Below are 23,178 nucleotides of genomic sequence, written 5' to 3'. Positions count from 1 at the left end.
AAACTGTATTTATAACACTCTGAAGTATAGGATGGCCACAATGTAAAAAACAGTAATACAGATAATACAAGAAAGAGTAAGACAAAATTTATTTTGCTGTTAAGGGCCCAAGCCTTGGAACCAGCAGTATCATGGTAATGGTAATTTATAGTAAGCAGCAGTAACACTGAAGAGTTTAAATTATATGTATATATAAAAGAGTAGCTAACATTCTGCCATATGGGTGAATAGTCACATACTGCATGAGATATATATATATACACACACACAAAAATTATTCATTGTTTATCTGAAATTCAAATGTAACTGAGTGGGTGTCCTATATTTTAATTTTCTAAATCTAGCAACCCTACCCTGGCATCTCTCCTCAACAGTGCAGTCAGAATGATTCAGTTGAAACATAAGTCAGACCATGAGTGCTCAAAAGCCTCATGATGTCCCTTCCTTCCCTCATTTCACTCATGCAAAAACCAAAGGCCTTATAACAATTCACCAGAGTCCACATCATCTAGCCAATTCCCCATCTCTCTATCTCCCAATGCTGTTAATTTCATCACCTATCATTCCCTCCACTTCTTACTCAAGGAGTCAATTGCTTTCTTACTATTCCTTGAATAAAAAACTAGACATGCTCCTACCCATTAGCCCTTAAACTGGCTGTTCCTTTTGCCCAACATATTCTTCCCTCAGAGAGTCACAAATGCATTCATTCATCTCCTTTAACTCTGCTCAAATATCATATTTTCAATGCAGCCAGCCGTATTTTAAATCGCAAATCCACTTTCACCCTTAAGTACACTGCAATCCCAGATCACTTTTACCACTTTCTACCTTTTTTAGCTTACTTATGATGTTTATTATCTATTTATTGTAAACTCCTTAAGGGTAGGGATATCCAAAAGCACCTAAAACAGTAAACATTAAATAAGTATTTGTTCAGTGAATGGATGGATGGATGGATGGATGGATGAACTAACAAATGAATGAACAAACCTCCACTTATTCCTCTGCAGAATATCAGGATGGTTACTATATGATCCCTAATGTCCCTCTTAAGTTTTAATACTCTATGAGTTCATGAAAGTCCCTCCTCTAATACTTCTATACAAACATTTTAACTTACAGGACTTAAAATTAGATAATGTATATAAGGCTAAAAATACTCTGGTGTTGAAAAAAGAGTCCTATTTTTACAACCTATTCCTAATCACTTTTCCCCATGAAAATCTATGTCATCTTCATTTTTCTATTGATCTCAAGTCCAGAAAAACAGGACTTCAAGAAAGAAAATCTAGTACAAAGAATGGCTATAGTGGGCTACTATAAAAAAAAATATGATAAAAATACACTAGATAAATCTTTAAAAACAAAAGCCACAAACATGGTATAAAAGGGCTCATTCAAAAGAGGGCAATTTTTAAACTTTTAAACCTGCTCACTAACAAGATTAGGTTCAATAGAGTTTCAAATATAAAAGTGCTGCACTAGACTTTTGTTGTGCTTTTTTTCCTTTCCAGAACAAGATAAGTAACATTATTTTTTTTTTAAGATTTTATTCATTTATTTGAGAGAGTGAGAGAGCACAAGCAGGGGGAGCAGCAGAGGGAAAAGGAGAGGAAGGCTCCCTGCTCAGAGAGGATGTGGGGCTCAATCCCTGGATCCCAGGATCATGCCCTGAGCTGAAGGCAGACATTTAACTCACTGAGCCACCCCGCACTCCTATAAGTAACATATTTTTTTAACAAGCAATTTCCTTACATTCCACATTTTCATCTATTAACAGAGACAGTAAATCAGGGGGAAAACAATTAAGATTAAGAAAAGAAAAACCTGGGGCAGGCCGGGTTGCTCAGTGGTTTGGCACCACCTTCAGCCTGGGGCATGATCCTGGAGGTCCGGGATGGAGACCCACATCGGACTCCCTGCATGGAGCCTGCTTCTCCCCCCTGCCTGTGTCTCTGCCTCTCTCTTTCTCTCTGTGTCTCTCATGAATAAATGAATAAAGAATCAAGAAAGAAGAAAGAAGAAAAGAAAGAAAGAAAGAAAGAAAGAAAGAAAGAAAGAAAGAAAGAAAGAAAGAAAGAAAGAAAGAAAGAAAGAGGAAAGGAAGAAAAGAAAAGAAAAGAAAAGAAAAGAAAAGAAAAGAAAAGAAAAGAAAAGAAAGAGAAGAGAAAAGAAAAGAAGAAAAGAAAAACCTTAAATCTTTGGCCTGTATAATTAATTCAAGGGGAAAGAAAGTATTAATGCCCTTAGTAAAGTCTCAAATAGAAAAATTAGCCTACTTATCAGCATGGTAATTCATAAAATGCAGAAAACGATACTTCTACACTAACCCCTAAAAATAAATCATCTTATCTGTGACATCAACCAATCAGTTTTGTACCAAACTCCAAGCCCACCAACCTAGAAACCTGATCAAACAAGAACCTTTCCCAAACCAGATAAAGTACTGCAGCAAAAGCAGTGAAAACCAACATCAATTCCTTTAGAATGTACTTAGCAAAACTGCAATGCAGGGAAAAGCATTTACAATTCTGAAAGCAGCTCCTCCAAAGAAAAGCAATACAGCAATCACAGGAATTGGATGTGAACAGAGCACTCGATCCAACCTCCAGACTCAAAATCACAGGAGCCAAGCAGCTGGTTTAGAAACCCATTTCTTCACATACCCACTGCTCAGTGGCCCTTCTAACTGCCCTACTAAGGATTAAGGGCCCTCCTTAATTCCTCAAGGAGATAGGATGGGGGAAATAATTTACTGAGAAAAAAAAAACTGAGAGAAGTAAAATGAACTGGTGAGAGCCACGTTAGGGAGGAGACAGGAGAATAAGAGGAAAAAAATAGATTGTTCTATGAGAAAGATCTGGATAACTTTTTATTGGACAGAATCAGATCCTGAAATTTAAAGGATGTGCAGCAGTTTTGCCACTAGTATGTTATATGTGAAATGAAAGTAAGGAAGAATATACCAAATGTAAAATTAGGGTAAGAGTTCTCTTTTTAACTTATAATCAAATTCAGCAACTTCCATGAACAAAGTGAGAGAATGAATTACTGGCAGCAAGCTGCATTTTCCCAAAAGAAATTTAAAAGGTAGGCCAAAGCGTACTGAGGAGGAAACACACAGCCAATAGATTCCTTAGAACTATTCAAAATAAAATTGCTACTGCTTCTAATTGAAAATCTCAAAGCATGTTATGCATACAGCTTCCTGAAACCATGTAGAAAATAGAGAAGAAAAGCAGTTTGAGGCTTTTTACCTATCTGAAGATCATTTTATAAAACAGCATTTTTATTTTATCTTGGTGTGTGAGTGTGCTGTGTTTTGTCTGTGTGCTTATGGAGGAAGGGAAAGAGCAAATAAGGAAGAATTCCTAATAGAAGACTGGCTTTAGGATCTAGTTTAACACATGTCCACTCCTTTGTTACACAATTAACTTTTTAAAATTGCCTTATCTTTCTTTTTTTTTCTTATCTTTCATTTCAATATTTGATGCTTAGTTCCTTACTCAGTACTCTGAATTATTCTTATAAAAGATACTACAGAAGTAGACACACACATCTCAAGTCAGCGAATACTATTAATATGCATTAGTGGTTATCATTAGCAAGCATTATTGTTTCTATTTTCTATAAAATGTGTGAATCTTAGGGATTTAGATAATTTACTTAATCACAGACAACATCAAGATCATGAGTGAAAAAACAATTATGAAAAACCCTCAAGGTACCATTATGATCATCACCTAAAAAAGTGATGTTACAAATTAACAGATATGCTATATTCTTATACATAGTTTAATTATATTTAAAATTATATAGCATATTATATAAAAGTTACAAATTAATTTGAATCAAATAGCTGTTGTAATATCTATTTTTAAATATCTGTTACCTCTTGATGCGATATTTTAAAGATCAATAACAGATTTTTTCAAAATATTAACACCCTATTCAAAGTTCGAAAATGGTTAATTTATTAATTCTGCCAAGCAGCAAAGATGTTTTTCTGATAAATGAAAATCAACATTACTTAATACCATATGAATCACATAAGTGATCACTATTTCTAGGATTTTTTAAAATAACTGACATATTAAAACTATAATAGAGGGGGATCCCTGGGTGGCTCAGCGGTTTAGCGCCTGCCTTCAGCCCAGGGCGTGATCCTGGAGTCCCGGGATCGAGTCCCACATTGGGCTCCCTGCATGGAGCCTGCTTCTCCCTCTGCCTATCTCTCTGCCTGTCTTTCTCTCTCCCTCTCTCTCTCTCTGTCTCTCATGAATAAATAGATAAAATCTTAAAGAAAAAAGAAAAGCCATAGTAGAATGCATGAAGAAGCAATCTAGGATTTGCATCACTAAATAAATGGGTGGTTGATTATAGATAAATTGCTAACCTCATTGAACTTCAGTTTATTATCTGTAAAATAAAGATTAAGAAGACACCAACCTTACAGGAATGTTGTGAAATTACAGAGCAATGTGAATTTGTAAAATTTAAAGAACAGCTAACAATTATACAGTACTACAGGCCAGGCACTTTCTAGAGACTTTAGGTTAGCTTATTTAATCCTCACCACAACCTTTTGAAGCAGGTTTATAATAATCTTCAATGAAAAAACCCAGGCACAGAAAGGTTAGTATCTTGCCTGAGGTCAGGCAGCTTTAAGTACAGAACTGGGACACAAACTCAGGCAGCAGGCCTTCAGAATTCACAGGTAATACTACAACATGCAGTCTCTATCCAACAAGTCAAACTCCTAGTGCAAAGTAGTTCTCAATGTTAGTGCCTTCCCTCCCTTCCACAAAGACCCCTCTATGCACTGAAACTGTAAAAATAAGCATTCATTCTCAGCGAGTATTTTTCCAAAGACAACCATCCAAAACAACATTCTCATTATTAACCCAGGCAACTATATAAGCTTTGAGAATAACAAAATGATCTTTAATATGCAATTATTACTTTCATCTGAATTGATACTGTTTTTTGCTTTATAAGAGCAAGAATTTTGTCTAGTGTCAAGTTTTATATGAGAACATTGTGAAAAATAGCCTCTATTAAATATTAAGTAACATTTCACAGAAATTGGATTTAGGGTTTTTGGTGTATTAGCTGATTTTTAAGTTATATACTGATATAGATTGCACAGAACAGAAGCAGCCAAAAATGCAGTTAAGAAAATAAACAAAGGTTCATATGCTCAAGACTGGAAGATACCTGGCTGGGCCAAAAGGAAATCAGCTATTGATAACAATGGTTACTAAGCACCAAGAGAAGCAATTTATTATCATCTGCTTTTTGTTGTAGCTGTACAGAAATCTGTGTTCTTTTGCTAATTCAAATGTGTAGTACTAACACACAAAAATATAATGAGTTAATGAATCTTTACGATGTGCCAGTTATTATGCTACAAACATTACATATATTTCCCTATATTTTACAACAGCTCTATAAAGTAACTATTAATGTTAGCAAGCCCTGTTCCTCCACTAGAGACCTCAACAGTTAAAACCAGAAATAGGCAGGACTGCTTAACCCCTGATCTAACTAAAAACCATTGTGCTTATTTCTAATTGCATTTTCTTGAGGCATTGACAAGACATTGTGCAATGACCAGAACATTCCAACCACCAGACCAGAAGAGCCCTGATAGCAATGGAATGCCTAAGCCACACACCACATGTCCTCTTCCCATGTACATAACTGTGGGCTGAACACAAATGGATGCTCCCCCACCCCCACCATGATCATGCACCTCTGCCTGCTCTCTTGGCATAGCCCCCCGAGCCTCTAGATGTCCATCTTGCCGGCAGAGGTGGTTAAGGCTTGAGCCTGCCACCTATCCTGACTGCCAACACCTGAAATAAGTTTCTCCCTTTCTCTTTTCCAAATCCTCATCTATTGAGTGACTGGCTTCTCTTGTGACAAGTTTATCTGAGTTTCTTCAGCAACAGTGTTGGCAAATCCAGCCAAGAGCTATACTTTCAGCTTGTCCAGCCCCATCAGATTACCCAGGATAGAATGGATAGAGCAGGTTACCCAGGATAGAGCAATTTTCTGAGTTAGCGACTGTGGTATATCATTAAGTAATGTTAATATTACTTTATAATTATAATTATTATTACTACATATTTCACAGGTGAGGGGCCTCACCTCTGAGAAGTGCCTTGCCCAAGTTAACACAGTTAATAAGTGAAGAGCTAGGATTCAAATTCAGGTATGCCTGAAACCAAAGTCCACACTTTTCTTACCAAATATTTCAAACCTAGCTATGTATCAGAATTACCTGGGGATCTTGTTAACAAAATTGATGGTCAAATCCCAGACCTAAAAATATCAATTCCCAGAGATTCTGATTTAACAAGCTCCCCAGGTGATTCTTATGCTGCAAGCTGGCACTGGTCCTAGCAGTAGCACTTAAAAAAACCACCATGCTACCTCCACTGCCTCCTCCTTGTTCCATTCTATTAGTGATTAGAAAGTGAGACTAAAGGGTCCTAAGCATCAAGTCTTATGGTCAAGAAATGTTATTAATAGAGTAAGGACTCAATTCAATTTCAAATTGTGAAATACATTTTGGCAAATGGCATCACCATCTTTTCATTCACCACCAAAACCTAGAATTGTCTGTAATCTCTCCTTTTCTAATCTGTCTCTTAAATGTGTCTTGTTCTTTGTCTTTTTTACTACTAACTAGAGAAGATTAGCATCTGCAGACACTATCTGGTTACTAACCCCCTGAAAACCCCTGCTCCCCCCCCCCCCCCCCCCCCCCCCCCCGCCCCACTCCGGCCCCAACTTTTCAAAGGCAGAATTCACCTCCCACTTTTATTTTTTTTTTTTAATTTTTATTTATTTATGATAGGCACACAGTGAGAGAGAGAGAGAGGCAGAGACACAGGCAGAGGGAGAAGCAGGCTCCATGCACCGGGAGCCTGACGTGGGATTCGATCCCGGGTCTCCAGGATCGCGCCCCGGGCCAAAGGCAGGCACTAAACCGCTGCGCCACCCAGGGATCCCCACCTCCCACTTTTAAAGTGGAAGATGTCAGATTCCCACTTTCCCTTGCAGCTAAATCAGTCATGAGATCCAGTCCTGGTTAATGAAACTTCAGAGTGCCTGATGAAAGTTTTCTTCCTTAACAACAACAACAACAACAACAACAACAAAACAGTAAGAAAGCACACTCTATTTCTTCCACTTGATGACTGAGTGAGACAGCCATCTTGTGACCATAAGGATTAAGCCAAGAGAAACACAGAAATGCTACCTGATATAGTTGGGCTGCCTTTTAACCAACTCTATAACTTCCACATTTCTTGTTATATGAAATTTTTTTTTAAAAAAACTATTTTTTAAGTCAATTTTAGTTGAAAAGTCAACTCTCACTTTGGCTATTGTGACAGCATCCCTTGCCTCCCATCCCTTGCCTACCCCCATTGGATTCCACATATGCCCTCTGGTCCCAGTATACCATACACTGTAGCCATACAGATTACTTACAATCCAAACACTTTAAAATTACCTCCTACCATGACCTTGCTCACAAAATTCCCTCAACATAGAATTTTCTTCTTTTCTGCTATTTTTCTAACTGCCAACATTCTATCTAATTTCCAAAGTACTGCCTCTGCTTAAAACTGGAATTAATTTCTCTCCACTATGGTATTAACATACTGTTTATACCCACCAACTGCTATGCTTGCTGCATTCTTCCTCATATGTAAATAAATATGTATATCTGTCTTCCCCAAAAGACTAGAAGCTTTGTAAAGGTAGCATCCATGAGTAAACACAGTGTCTGATATAAAATGGTCCTTGGATTATTCAACTGAATTTGTTCAGAATTATTTAACATTCTCAACTATGTTGTTTAGGAGCCAAAAGGGATGGACACTGTATTTTAAAGGGAAAGAAAAACTGTAACAAAAATCTTTGGGGTATTTGTCAAGATTATTTTTTGTGGAACCTCAAAACCTTTTGAACTTAGATTCAAAATAAAATGTTTTAGCTATTAATTGCTAAATAAGAACCAAAAAAAGAAGGTAAAGTCTTGCAAAATGCTTAAAATACTTACTCATATATGCCAAATCATCTCTACTCTTTTATAATTAAAATGACTTCTTAAATTCTGTTAGCCAGTAAACTGCCCAGCTTTAATCTCATTATTGTTTTAGTTTTATCATTTAGTTTTAGAAAAACTAGTGGGAAGCACAATTCAAAACCACAATAGGAAACCACTTCACATCCATAAGTATAACTATAATCAAAAAGAGAAAGTAAGTATTGACAAAAAGGATATTAGAAAATTGGGAATCTTCTATCACTGCTAGAAGAAATGTAAAGTGGTATAAATGTAAAGTTTAGAAATATTCTGGCAATCCCTCAAATGGTTAAACATAGAGTTGTGACATGACCCAGCATTCCTCTGCTGGGTCTATCCCCAAGAGAACAGAAAGTCTATGTCCATACAAAAACTTATAAATGAATATTCATAGCAGCATTATTCATAATAGCCAAAAAGTAGAAACAACCCAAATTTGCATCAAATGATAAAACAGATAAATAAAAAGTGGTATATCCATATAGCAGACTATTATCAGCAAAACATAGAAATGAAGAACTGAAATATACAGTATGGATTCATCTTAAAAACATAATGCTAACTGAAAAAAGACAGTCACAAAAGACCATATATTGTATGATTCCATTTATATGAAATGTCCAAACAGGTAAATCTCTAAAGACAGAAAATAAATTAGTAGTTACCTAGAACTAAGGGTACATTGGGAAACAGGCTAAGGATACAAGGTTTCTTTTTCAAGTAATGAAAATGTTCTAAAATTGATGGTAATAGATGCAATTCTGTGAGTATACTAGGAGCCACTAAATTATACACTTCAAGCAGATGAATTATATGGTATGTGAATTTTATCTCAAACCATTAAAAAATTGGTAGGAATGAAAAATACAATAGTCCAAAATCCTTGGGATGCAGCAAAAGCTACAATATAGGCCTACCTCAAAAAGCAAAAAACCTCAAATACCTAACCTGACACCTAAGGAGCTAGAAAAAAACAAACAAACCCCAAAACCAGTAGAAGGAAAGAAATAATAAAGATTAGAGCAAAAATAAATGAAATAGAAACTAAAAACAGAAAAGAACAGATCAACAAAACCAGAAGCTGGTGCACTAAATGATCAACAAAACTGATAAATCTTTAGCTAGACTCATCAAAAAAGAAAAAAAAAAAAAAAGATGACTGAAGCAAAATGAGAAATGTAAGAGAAGAAATAACAATACCACCACAGAAATACAAACAATCATAAGATAATATTATGAAAAAGTATGTGCCAACAAACTGGATAACCGAGAAGAAATGGATCATTCCTAGAAACATATGACCTTCTAAAACTGAATCAAGAAGAAATAGAAAATGTGAATAGACCAATTACCAGTAATGAAACTGAATCAGTCATCAAAAAATTCCCAAAAAGCAAAAACCCAGGACCAGATGGCTTCACGGATGAATTCTACCAAACCTTTAAAGAAGAGTTAACACCTATTCTTCTCAAACTATTCCAAAAATAGAAGAGGAAAAAAATTTCCAAATTCATTTTACAAGGACTGCATTACCCTGATACCAAAATCAGATAGACACTACAAAAAAAAGAGAAACTACAGGCCACTATCCCTGATGAAGATAGATGCAAAAATCCTCAATAAAATACCAGCAAACCAAATCCAACAATACATTTTAAAAAATCATTCACCATGATCAAGTGGGATTTATCCCTGCAACACAAGGGTGGTTAATCTATCAATGTGATACATCATATCAATAGGAGAAAATAAAAACTATATGATTATTTCAATAGATGCAGAAAAAGCATTTAACAAAGTAAAACATCCATTTATGATTAAAAAAACTCTCCAAAATAGTAGTAGAGGGAACATACTTCAACATAATAAAGTCCATATGTGAAAAACCCACAGCTAACATTATATTCCAAGGTTAAAAAAACTGAAAGCTTTTCCCCTAATATCAGGAATAAAACAAGAATGTCAGGGCAGCCCGGGTGGCTCAGAGGTTTAGCACCACCTTCAGCCCAGGGCCTGATTTTGGGGACCCAGAATTGAGTCCCGTGTCGGGCTCCCTGCATGGAGCCTGCTTCTCCCTCTGCCTGTGTCTCTGCCTCTCTCTGTGTGTGTCTCTCATGAATAAATAAATACATAAATAAAATCTTTAAAAAAGAAAAAAATAATGAAATAAAAATAAAACAAGAATGTCCACTCTCACCACTTTAATTCACCATAGTACTGTAAGTCCTAGCCACAGCAATCAGAAAAGCAATAAAGGGCATCCAAATTGGTAAGAAAGTAGTAAAACTTTCGTTATTTGCAGATAACATACTATGGAAAACCCTAAAGAAGGAGGAGTGAAGATGACAGAGTAGTAGTGGGGACCCTGAACTTGCCTCATCCTTCAAACATAGCTAAATCAACATCAAATCATTTTGAACAACTAGGAAATCCATTAAAGACTAAGGAAACAATCTGCACAATTGGAGGGAAAGAAAGTAGCAGATGAGAGGTTGAGAGATGTTAATTAAGAGAGAGAAAAGTCGTGGTGCCTTGGAGGAGTGGGAACCCTTTTCACAAAGTGAAATCAGGAATAGAGGGAGTGAGAGGGAGAGAGATGAATGAGTAGAGTTCGCACAAGAAGCCAAGGAATGGGAATCTCCTGGGTCACATGCGAAGAGAAGGTTCCCCTTCCTGGAGCATATTGGAAGAGGGTATTTTGCCTCTCCAAGGACAAAAGGCCCATCCAGTGTACTGAGGGGCCATTCAACAGCAGGGGACAGAGGCACATGCAGAGGGCAGCTAATCTGGTTGCAGGCTTTTGCTGTACTTCAACATAGCACGAGCACTCGTGAAAGTGAGTGACTGTTTTTCTGGGGCAGAACAGTGCCAGGAGTAGCACTGCAAGGCTCTCCACCAGAGGAAAGGAGTGGATTCATGCGCTGCTGGGTACTTTAAGATTAGTTGTTTTGAATGCCAGCCACTGACCAGAGATAAAACAGGAGAACTGTGGCACCACGCATGCTGACAGCCAGGCACAGACAAGTTGAGGACAGGGACGTGATGAAAGCCTAGGACACAGAAAAGGAGATTATTCGCTTTTCTGTAAGGGTCTCTTGAACAAGTTCCCATCTTCAGGGACAGGGGGTGACACCATCTTACACTATACACACATACACACACCCACATACCAGCACAGCTGGACTTCAGTGAGAAACAGCACCTCAGAAGAGGTTGGAGTCGCTTACATAAACCCTGCCCCAGCACCCAGCAGGGGCATCTTTATAAGGGCTTGTCTGACTGTGAGCCAGTACAGCAGGCCTCTCCCTCAGAAGACTAACAAAGGCCCTCTGCATGCATCAAGGCTACCAATCATAGAGTGCTCCAAAGCATCAGCTTTCGTTCTGGTGGAAATAAGAACAGGCTTTTTTTTTTCTTTTTTTTTTTCTTTTTTATCTTTTTTTTTTCCTTTTTTTTCTTTGACATCAGGCTTATAGTTTTTTGTTCATTTGCTGGCTTGTTTCCTATTCTCCTTTTTTTTTTGATCAGGCTTTTCTTTTTTTTAATCAGCCCTAACTTCACCAACAAATCAAAGCAAACCTAGTTAAAGGTCCAAATACTCCTCAATGCAAGACAGAAGGAAATCTGCAGAGGACTGACCTGTGAGAAAGAGCAGTCAAAACGCAACAGCAGAGTGCACACAGCATACACCAGAAACACCTCCCAAAGTGCCAAGCCCTGGACAGTGTATGACCCCTTCTTAATACAATATTACTCTTAGGAGCAGGAAACATAACAAGCTTTCACAACATGCAAAAGACAGAAACCTATATATAATGACAAAATGGAGGAATTCTCCCCAAAAGAAAGATCAAAAAGAAATCATAGCCAGGAATTTGTTCAAAACAGATATACAAGCAATATATCTGAAAACGAATTTAGTACAACAGTCCTAAGAATACTAGCTGGGTTTTGAAAGAAGCATAGGAGACATGAGAGAAACTGGCTGCAGAGATAAAAGACCTGAAAACTAGTCAGGCCAAAAATAAATGCTATAACTGTGATGCAGAATCAACTGGATGTAATCACAATGAGAATGGAAAAAGCAGAGAATCACATCCGTGATATGGAAGATAATTACAGAAAATGATGAAGCTGAGAAGAGGAAAACTCCTAGGTCATGAATACAGACTTAGGGAACTCAAAGATTCCACAAAACACAATAATATCCATATAGGAGAAATCCCAGAAGAATAAGAACAGAAAAGAAGGGCAGAAGGTCTATTTGAACAATTATAGCTAAGAATTTCCCTAATCTAGAGACAGATATAGCCATTCAAGTCCAAGAAGCAAGGGAAACTAACCAAAAAATCAACAAAAGCAGGTCGACACCAAGACATATCATAGGGAAACTTGGAAAATATAAAGAAAAAGAGAGAATTGTGAAAGCAGCTAGGGACAAAATATCCTTAACCTATAAGGGTAGACACATAAGGTTAGCAGAGACCTGTCCACAGAAACACAGCAAGCCAGAAGACAGTGGCATGATATAGTCAATGTGTTGAATGAGAAAACATGCAGCCCAGAATACTATATCCAGCAAGACTGTCATTTAGAACAGGAGAGAGTTTTCAAGATAAGCAAAAACAAAAGGAATTCATGAACACTAAAACAGCTCTGTTAAGAAATATAAAAGAGGGCCTTTGGAGCAGGAAAGAGAGACCAAAAGCAACAAAGACTAGAAAGGAGTAGAGATAATCTACAGGAACAATGACTTTATAGGTAATATAATGGTACCATATTCATATCAATAATTACTCTGAGTGCAAATGGTCTAAATGCTGAATCAAAAGACATAGAGAAAGAAAAATACAAAAAACAAAAGATATAGGGTATCAGAATGGATTTAAAAAAAAAAACAAGGCTCATTGATATGCTGCTTACAAAAGACTCATTTTAGACCCAAAGACACCACAAGATTGAAAGTGAGGGGGTGGAAAGCCATCTATCAAGCTAATGCTAATGGACATCAAAATAAAGCTGGAGTAGCCATACTTCTATCAGATAAACTAGATTGTATTTATTTTTTAAACCAGATTTTAAACCAAAGAATATAATAAGAAATGAAGAACGGCACTCTCTCATAATAAAGGGGTCTATCCAACAAGAAGATCTAACAATTGTAAATATTTATGCCCTCAACTTGGGAGCACCCAAATACATAAATCAATTAATAACAATTTAAAGAAACTCATTGATAATAATACAATAATAATAGGGGACTTTAACACCCCACTCACAGCAATGGACAGATTATCAAAGCAATCAACAAGGAAACAATGGCTTTGAATACACTGGACTAGATGGATTTAACAGATATATTCAAAGCATTTCATCCTAAAGCAGTAGAATACACATTCTTTTCAAGCACACATGGAACATTCTCCAAAACAGATCACATACTGGGTCACAAATCAGGATTTTGTGGGATTGTTTTTTTTTTTTTCTGCTCTTATCCTAATAATTTCCCTTTTGCTGGTTTTAGATTTTATTTGCTCTTCTTTTTCTCAGCTCCTTTAGGTATAAGGTTAGGTTGTGTATTTCAGAGTTTCCTTGCTCATTGAGAAGAGCCTATATTGCTAGATACTTCCCTCTGATGACTGCCTTCCTTCCAGACAGGTTTTAGACTGTCGTGTTTTTATTTGCTTTTATGTATTTTTAAAATTTCTTATTTAATTTCCTGATTAGGGCAGCCTGGGTGGCTCAGCGTTTAGCACTGCCACCCAGGGCATGATCCTGGAGACCCGGGGTCAAGTCCCACGTTGGGCTCCCTGCATGGAGCCTGCTTCTCCCTCTGCCTGTGTCTCTACCTCTCTCTCTCTCTGTGTATCTCTCATGAATAAATAAATAAAACCTTTTAAAAAAAACAAAAAACAAAAACCAGTAGAACAGATCAATGAAACTAGGAGCTGGTTCTTTGAAAGAATTAACAAAACTGATAAACCCTTTGCCAGACTTATCAAAAAGAAAAGAGAAAGAATCCAAATAAATAAAATCATGAATGAAAGAGGAGAGATCACAACCGCAGAAATGCAAACAATTATAAGAGAATATTATGAGCAATTATATGCCAACAAACTGGGCAATCTGGGAGAAATGGATACATTCCTAAAAGATATAAGCTACGAAAACTGAAACAAGAAAAAACAGAAAATCTGAACAGATCCATTACCAGCAAAGAAATTGAATCAGTAATCAAAAATCTCCCAACAAACAAGAATCCAGGGCCAGATGGTTTCTCAGAGGAATTCTACCAACACTTAAAGAAGAATTAACACCTATTCTTTTGAAACTATTCCAAAAAATAGAAATAGAAGGAAAACTTCTAAACTCAATCTATAAGGCCAGCATTACCTTGATTCTAAAACCAAATAAAGACCCTATCAAAAAGGAGAATTACTAATATCCCTGATGAACATGGATACAAAAATCCTCAACAAGATACTACCTGAATCCAACAATACTTTAAAAGGATGATTCACTATGATCAAGTGATATTTATTCCTGGGCTTGAGGGGTGGTTCAGTATCTGCAAAACAATCACCATGATACACTACATTAATAACAGAAAGGACAAGAACCAAAAGATCCTCTCACTAGATGTAGAAAAAGCATTTGACAAAATTCCTTTCTTAATAAAAACCCTCAAGGAAGTAAGGATAAAAGGAACATACCTCAACTATCATAAAGGCCATATATGAAAGACCCACAGCTAATTTCATCCTCAATGGGAAAAAACTGAGCACCTTTCCCCTAAGGTCAAGAACACGACAGAGATGTTTACAATGATTGTAGACAACCACTGTTGTTCAACATAGTACTGGAAGTCCAGCCGCAGCAATCAGACAACAAAAAAGAAATAAAAGGTATTCAAATCGCCAAGGAAGAAGTCAAACTTTCACTCTTCGCAGATGACATGATACTCGATATAGAAAACTCAAAGAACTCCACAAAAATATTGCTAAAACTGATAGAAGAACTCAGCAAAGTCCAGGATATAAAATCAACATACAGAAATCTGTTGTACTTCTATACAGCAATAATGAAGCAGCAGAAAGAGAAATCAAGGGTTCAATCTCATTTATAATTGCAACTAAAACTGTAAGATATCCAGGAATAAATCTAAGCAAAGAGGTAAAAGATCTGTATGCTGAAAACTATAGAACATTTATGAAAGAAACTGAAGAAGTCACAAAGAAATGGAAAAATATTCCACACTCATGGACTGGAAGAACAAATATTGTTAAAATGTCTATGCTACCCAAACCAATCTACACACTCAGTGCAATTCCTACCAAAAATACCAATAGCATTTTTCACAGGGCTAGAACAAACAATCCTAAAAAATTTGTATGGAACCAGAAAAAAAAAAAAAAACGAAATGCCAAAGGAATGTTGAAAAGGAAAAGCAAAGTGGGAAGCATCACAATCTCAGACTTTAAGCTGTATTACAAAGTTATAATCAAGACAGTATGGTCCTGGCACAAAAACAGACACAAAATAGATCACTCTATTTTACCACACACAAAGATCAATGGAACAGAATAGAGAACCCAGAAATGGATCCACAACTAAATGGTCAACTAATCTTCAACAAAGCAGGAAAGAATATCCAATGGAAAAAAGACAGTCTCTTCAACAAATGGTGCTGGGGAAACTGGACAGCAACAGGCAAAGAATGAAACTGGACCACTTTCTTAGATCATACACAAAAATAAATTCAAAATGGATGAAATACCTAAATGTAGAAAATATCAAAATCCTAGAGGAGAAAACAGGCAGCAACCTCTTTGATCTCAGCTGTAGCAACTTCTTACTAGACACATCTCTGGAGGCAAAAGAAACAAAAACAAAAATGAGCTACTGGGACCTCGTCGAGATAAAAGTTTCTGCACAGTGAAGGAAACCGTCAACAAAACTAAAAGGCAACCAACAAAATGGGAGAAGATACTTGCAAATGATATATCTGATAACGGGCTAGTATCCAGAATCTATAAACTCACCGGGATCCCTGGGTGGCGCAGCGGTTTGACGCCTGCCTTTGGCCCAGGGCGCGATCCTGGAGACCCGGGATCGAATCCCATGTCGGGCTCCCGGTGCATGGAGCCTGCTTCTCCCTCTGCCTGTGTCTCTGTCTGTCTCTCTCTCTCTCTCTCTCTATCATAAATAAATAAAAATTAAAAAAATAAAATCTTTAAAAAAAAAAAAAAGAACTCACCAAACTCAACACCCAAAAAATAAATAATCCAATTAAGAAATGGGCAGAAGACATGAACAGACATTTTTCCAAAGAAGACATACACATGGGTAAAATACACATGAAAAAATGCTGAACTTCACTCATCATCAGGGAAATTCAAATCAAAACCACAATGAGATACCACCTCATACCTCTCAGAATGGCTAAAATTAACAACTCAGGAAACAACAGATGTTGGCAAGGAAACATAGAAAGGGGAACCCTCTTACACATAATGCATACTGGCACAGCCACTCTGTAAACAGTATGGAATTTCCTCAAAAAGTTAAAAATAGAACTACTCTATGACCCAGCAATTACACTACTAGGTATCTACCCAAAGGATACAAAAATGCTGATTCATAGGAGCACATGCACCCCAATGTTTATAGCAGCACTATCAACAATAGCTAGAGTATGGAAAGAGCCCAAATGTCTATGGGTTGATGAATGGATAAAGAAGAGGTGGTGGTGGTGGTGGTCATGTGTGTAACAGAATATTACTCAGCCATCAGAAAGAATGGAATCTTGCCATTTGCAACACCAAGGATGGAACTACAATGTATTATGCTAAGTGAAATAAGTCAGTCAGAGAAACAAATACCCTATGATCTCACTCGAGTGTGGAATTTAAGAAACAAAACAGATGAACATAAGGGAAGGAGAGGAAAAATAAAATAAGATAAAAACAGAGAGGGAGGCAAACCATAAGAGACTCTTAACTAGAAAGAACAAACTGAGGGTTGCTGGATGGGAGGGGAGTGAAGGGGGATGGGCTAAATGGGTGATGAGTATTAAAGGAGGGTACCTGTGATGAGCACTGTGTGTTATATGTAATTGATGAATCACTAAATTCTACTCCTGAAACCAACACTAAACTATATGTTAACTAAACCATAATTTAACTAAAATTAAATTTAAAAAAAAAGCCTAGGGGAAAAAAAAAGAAAACCCTAAAGATTCTACCAAAACACTACTAGAACTGATAAATGAATTCAGTTAGGTCACAGGATACAAAATCATTGTATAGAAGTTTGTTGTATTTCTAAACACTAATAAAGCAAAAAAAATAAATAAACACTAATAAAGCAACAAAGAAATCAAAAAAGGATTCCATTTATAATTGCACCAAAAATAACAAAATACCTAGGAATAAACTTAACCAAGAAAGTAAAAGACTTGTTCTCTGTAAACTATAAAACACTGATGAAAGAAACTGAAGACAACACAAATAAATGGAAAGATATTTCATGCTTATGCATTAGAATAATACAGAATATAGAATTAGAATAATACTGTTACAATGTCAATACTACTCAAAGGAATCTAGATTTAATGCAATCTCTATCAAAATACCAATAGCATTTTCACAGAACTAGAACAAAAAATCCTAAAATTCACATGGAATCACAAAAGACTCTGAATAGCCAAAGCAATCTTGAAAAAGAAAAGCAAAGCTAGAGTTATCACAATTCCAGATTTCAAGTTATACTACAAAGCTGCAGTAACCAAAACAGTGATACTGGCACAACAAACAGACATATAGATCAACAGAACAAGCCAGAAAGCCCAGAAATAAACCCATGATATACGGCCAATTAATCTTCAACAAAAGAGCCAAAAATATGAAATGAGAAAGTCTCTTCAAGAAATGGTGCTGGGAAAACAGGACAGCTACATGCAAAAGAATGAAATTGGATCACTCTATTTTACCACACACAAAAATTAACTCAAAATGGATTAAGGATCTAAAGATAAGACCTGAAACCATAAAAATCCTAGAAGAAAGCACAGGCAGTAATTTTTCTGACACCAGTCATGCAACTTTTTTCTATATAGGTCCCCTGATGCAAGGGAAGCGAAAGCAAAAACAAACTATTGGGACTACATCAAAATAAAAAGCTTCTGCCCAGCAAAAGAAACAATCAACAACACTAAAAGACAATCTACTGACTGGGAGAAAATACTTGCAAATGACATATCCAATAAAAGATTAGTATCTGAAACATATAAAGAACTTACACAACTCAACAACAAAAAAAAAAAAAAAAGAAAAAGAAAAAGTAGGCAGAAGATATAAACAGACATTTCTCCAAAAAAGATATGCAGATAGCCTATAGGCACATGAAAAGATACTCAACATCACTCATCATCAGGGAAATGCAAATGAAAACAATGAGATATCATCTCACACCTGTCTGAATGGCTAAAATCAAAAACACCAAAAACAGTTAAGTGTTCATGAGAATGTAGACAAGGAACTCTCTTGCACTGTTGGTTCCAGGAATGCAAACTGGTATAGCTACTGTGAAAACCAGTATGGAGGTTCCTCAAAAAATTAAAAACAGAACTACCCTACAAACCAGTAATCACAATGCTGGGGATTTACCCAAAGAATACAAAAACATTATTTTGAAAGAATATATACAACCCCATGTTTACTGCAGCATTATTTACAATAGCTAAACTACAGAAGCAGCCCAAATGTCCATCAATGGATAAAAGGATAAAGAAACACACACACACACACATACACACACACACAAATATTACTCAGCCATAAAAAAAGAATGAAATCTTGCCATTTGCAAAAACATGGATGGAGCCAGAGTAAAATGCTAAGCAAAATAACTCAGAGAAAAACAAAAACCATATGATTTCACTTTTATCTGGAATTTAAGAAACAAAACAAATGACCAAAGGGGGAAAAAAAAACAGAGACAAACTAAGAAACAATTTCTTAATTATAGAGAACAAACTGATGATTACTGGGGTGGGGGTGGGGGATTGGTGAAGTGTGAGTACACTTATCATAATGAGCCCTAAGTAGTGTATAGAATTGCTGCATCATTATATTGTACATCTAAAACCAATATAACACTGTATGTTAACTATACTGGAATTAAAATTAAAAAGATGCAGTGAAACGCCAGAACACCCGCACCCCAACGTTTATAGCAGCAATGTCTACAATAGCCAAACTGTGGAAGGAGCCTCTGTGCCCATCAAAAGATGAATGGATAAAGAAGATGTGGTCTATGTATATAACGGAATATTCCTCAGTCATTAGAAACGACAAATACCCACCATTTGCTTCAACGTGGATGGAACTGGAGGGTATTATGCTGAGTGAAATAAGTCAATCGGAGAAGGACAAACAGTATATGGTCTCATTCATTTGGGGAATATAAAAATTAGTGAAAGAGAATAAAGGGGAAAGGAGAGAAAATGAGTGAAAATATCAGTGAGGGTGACAGAACATGAGAGACTCCTAACTGGGAAACGAACAAGGGTTAGTGGAAAGGGAGGTGAGCGGGGGGGGGGGGGGGGGGGGGGGGGGGGGGGTGTTGGGGTGACTGGGTGATGGGCACTGAGGGGGGCACTTGGCTGGATGAGCACTGGGTATTATGCTATATGTTGGCAAATTGAACTCCAATTAAAAATTTTTTTTAATTTTTTAAAGTTTTAAAAGCAGTAGGACTCCATCCAATAATAACAATTAGCAAACCTTAAGCAAGGCTATATATTACTTATTAGTAGGTGAAATAATAGACTAACAACTATTGTGCTCTTCTATCCTGACCAAAAGTTGACTGGAAAAGTTCAACACACTTACTGAGTTTTCACAATCAGGGGCAATTCTACTATATACCAAATCTGAAGAGGAGGATTTTTCAAATGCGTTGGGAAAATGTATCTGATATCAATTCAGCTGAACAATCAAGAAACACGGAATGGAGGTCATCGCTGATCCTTCCTTTCCTCTCCCATATCCAGTCCATCGTCAAGACCTACCAAAACTCCACTTCCATTTCCACTGCCAACACCCTAGTTTAAGACATCACCATGCTCTCCTGCTTAGCTTTGTGTAACAGCCTAAATTGGTCTCCTGTGCCTACTCTAATATCCCCCATCCATTCTCCATGTGGCAGTAAAGCAACTTTAAAGCAAATCTGATCATGTCTATCTACTGTTTAAAATTGCTTTCCACTGCCATTTAGGAAATTCTAAAATTCTTGACAAGGTCACTAAGGTTACTACTCTCCCTCTCACAATGACTCACAACTACCTCACTGGCCTTTTCAGTTCCTTCATAACACCACCCCACCCATGCTTCTTTCCAGTCAGGGTTTCCTGGCACAAAGGCCCTTGCTCTCCAGGAGTTTTCATTTTCACTCGGGAGAAAGGAAGGAGAAGGAGACATAGAAGGAGAAGACAAATAAGAATTACCTTTAAAAAAGTAAAACTAACTAAAAAAGACTAATGTGATAGAGTAATGGTGCTTGTAGGAAAGCAGCTACCATTACTTCCTCTGGGAAGTCCTCCCTCAACCCTCAGGTTAGGACCAGTATTCTGTTAAATGCTCCCCTGACAATGGGATTTCTTCTTTGTGGCACTTATCACAGATGTAAATAAACAAGTTGACTGTCTTGTTCACCACTCTATCCAAAATTCCTACTATATAGAACAGACATATAGCAGATAGTTAATAAACACACTGTAGAGGAATGCCTCGGGTTCTCCAGTTTCACAAACTGAGTCATAAAACCACAGGCCATGTAATATAATTAGCTAACCTATCCAACTCTGCCAGAGCCAAAACCAAGAGTCACCAAGATAGGTTATCTGTCCCATCCCATCTGTTCCATGACCCTCAGCAATACCCTCTCTGCCACCTTTGATTTATTACTGCCTATGTCGCATTCTCTGCAATGTTTCATAAGACACGCACTTCAACAGCTGGCTTCCATTTTTCCTATTTAATCATGTATAAAAATAAAACATCATTTATATTATCACAATCATTTCCATGGCAAATATGAAAATATCAGAGCCCTAACTCAAGGACTACAAGGAGAAGTAGCAGCTTTGCAGGGGATTTTGTCGAAGGCAGATGTTAGCTACTCAAGTTCCATTTATAGGGCTTGTTTCCAAGCAAATCTGTTCTTTCCTGACTTCAATTTCCTCTTTTAAAAATGACATTTGATAGACTTTCAAGATTCACAAATTTTCCTTTTTCTTTTGATTACTTATAACATCCTTTGGTAACATGAAATCAAACCCCTTTTTTCTCCCTTATAAAAACAATTTCTACTACCAGACTACTTTTACAAATATTTGATGCTCAAAACATGTATTATTTATAATAGGGAAAATTCTTTTAGAAGAACTGATATTCACAAGCTCTGTGGTGTGACCACTGTAGGAACAAAACTGAGAGCTAATTAAGCTGAGCAATTCTCGTTAAATGAAGAAAAACAAGTAATATTAAGATTTGGCTCTTAAGTACTTGGTCAAATGCCTAAGAACCATGGTACCTAGGGAAAGTTCTACCCCAGTATGTTGCAAATCCTTCTTATTCCAAATATGTCCTCTACCCTATCACACCCCACCAGAGTGGTCTGATCCTTCTTTTGAAACCTAATCCTTTGGAAAAGAAGAGACCAGCAGTCTAACTAAAAAGCCTCTCTGCTATTAAAGAAAGAAAAGAAAAAACCAAGACACCAATTTTCCTCAAAATGTCCTTCCCCTGGATGAATAGCCACTCTTAGTCATGTGCAGCTGGTGTTTGCTTACAAAAATACACCATTCATAAACAAGCCCCCTCTATCCTATTATCACTGTCATCTATTAATTTTCAACTGTCCCTACCATGGTAAAATTTCTATACCTTGCAGTTTTTGGAAATAACCATTCTTGTCAATACCCACGTCATCTTGACACAAATTTTAAGTCCTCAGAGAACTCCTAAAATATCATAGTTTACTACCATTTTAAGACAAAGAAAGGAAGCGAATTGGCTAATAAAATAATAAGGCAACCACTTAAAACCAATGTGCTATACCAAGTAGAACATTTTTTATAAATATCAATTTTTTAAACTCTCTCACAGTTGCTTAAACCAAAATCAAGAAACCTAAAAAGAAATGAAATTCTGGGGGATACCTGTGTGGTTCAGTGGTTGAGTATCTGCCTTTGGCTCAGGTCCTGATCCAGGGGTCTTGGGATCAAGTCCTGCATTGGGCTCTCTGCAGGGAGCCTGCTTCTGTCTCTGCCTGTGTTTCTGCCTCTGTCTGTGTCTCTTATGAATAAATAAATAAAATCTTTAAAAAAAAAAAAAGGAAATGAAATTCTGATACATGGTACACCATGGATAAAAATTGAAAACATTATGCTAAGTGAAAGAAGCAGACACAAAATGACAAATATTGTATGATTCTGTTTATATGGTTTTGTTATACCTAGAATAGCCAAATTCATAGAGAACAAAAGTAGAATGACAAATGCCATGGGCTGGGAATAGAGGAAATAGGGACTCCACTATTTAATGGATACAGAATTTCAGTTTGGGATGATGAAACAGTTTTGGGGATGGATCGTGGTGATGGTTGTATAACACTGTGAATGCACTTAATGTCAATGAACTATATAAAAATGGTTAAAATATTAAATTATATAAATTATTTTACTATATAAAAAAACAAAAAAACAAGAAACCATCTATTTCCTTAAACATCCACATCCAATTCATCAGCAAATCCTCCTGTCTCTATCCTCAAAATATTTTTAGAACCTAAATACCACTACACCACTACACCATTGGGGATCACAGTCCAAGCTATCATCTTTAGCTTAAACTAGGCAAGTCTCCCTGCTTCTATTGTTATCCCCTTATATCTACACTCTATAATACGGCCACATCCTTTTAAGGAGTAAATTCAATCATGTCACTGCCTTGGTCAAAAATCCACTACATCATTTCTAGAAAAAAAATCCAAAATTTCCACCATAG

The 23,178-nt window shown here is 36.6% G+C and overlaps 1 protein-coding gene and 1 long non-coding RNA gene across 19 annotated transcripts in view; one reads left to right on the top strand and one right to left on the bottom strand.

The window, feature by feature from the left end:
- Positions 1-23,178, bottom strand: part of NUBPL (nucleotide binding protein like) — a 230,506-nt gene that overhangs the window by 182,178 nt on the left and 25,150 nt on the right. The window lies entirely within an intron of this gene.
- LOC119872829 lies at positions 13-20,320 on the top strand. The gene is made up of 3 exons (XR_005363116.1): positions 13-134; positions 7,075-7,176; positions 20,019-20,320. It is a non-coding gene; the product is annotated as an uncharacterized LOC119872829 (long non-coding RNA).

This window comes from Canis lupus, chromosome 8 (assembly GCF_011100685.1).
Source record: "Canis lupus familiaris isolate Mischka breed German Shepherd chromosome 8, alternate assembly UU_Cfam_GSD_1.0, whole genome shotgun sequence".
Classification (NCBI taxonomy): Eukaryota; Metazoa; Chordata; class Mammalia; order Carnivora; family Canidae; genus Canis; species Canis lupus.
Note: the sequence above shows the minus strand (reverse complement) of the source record. Positions and strands in the feature narration are given on the sequence as shown.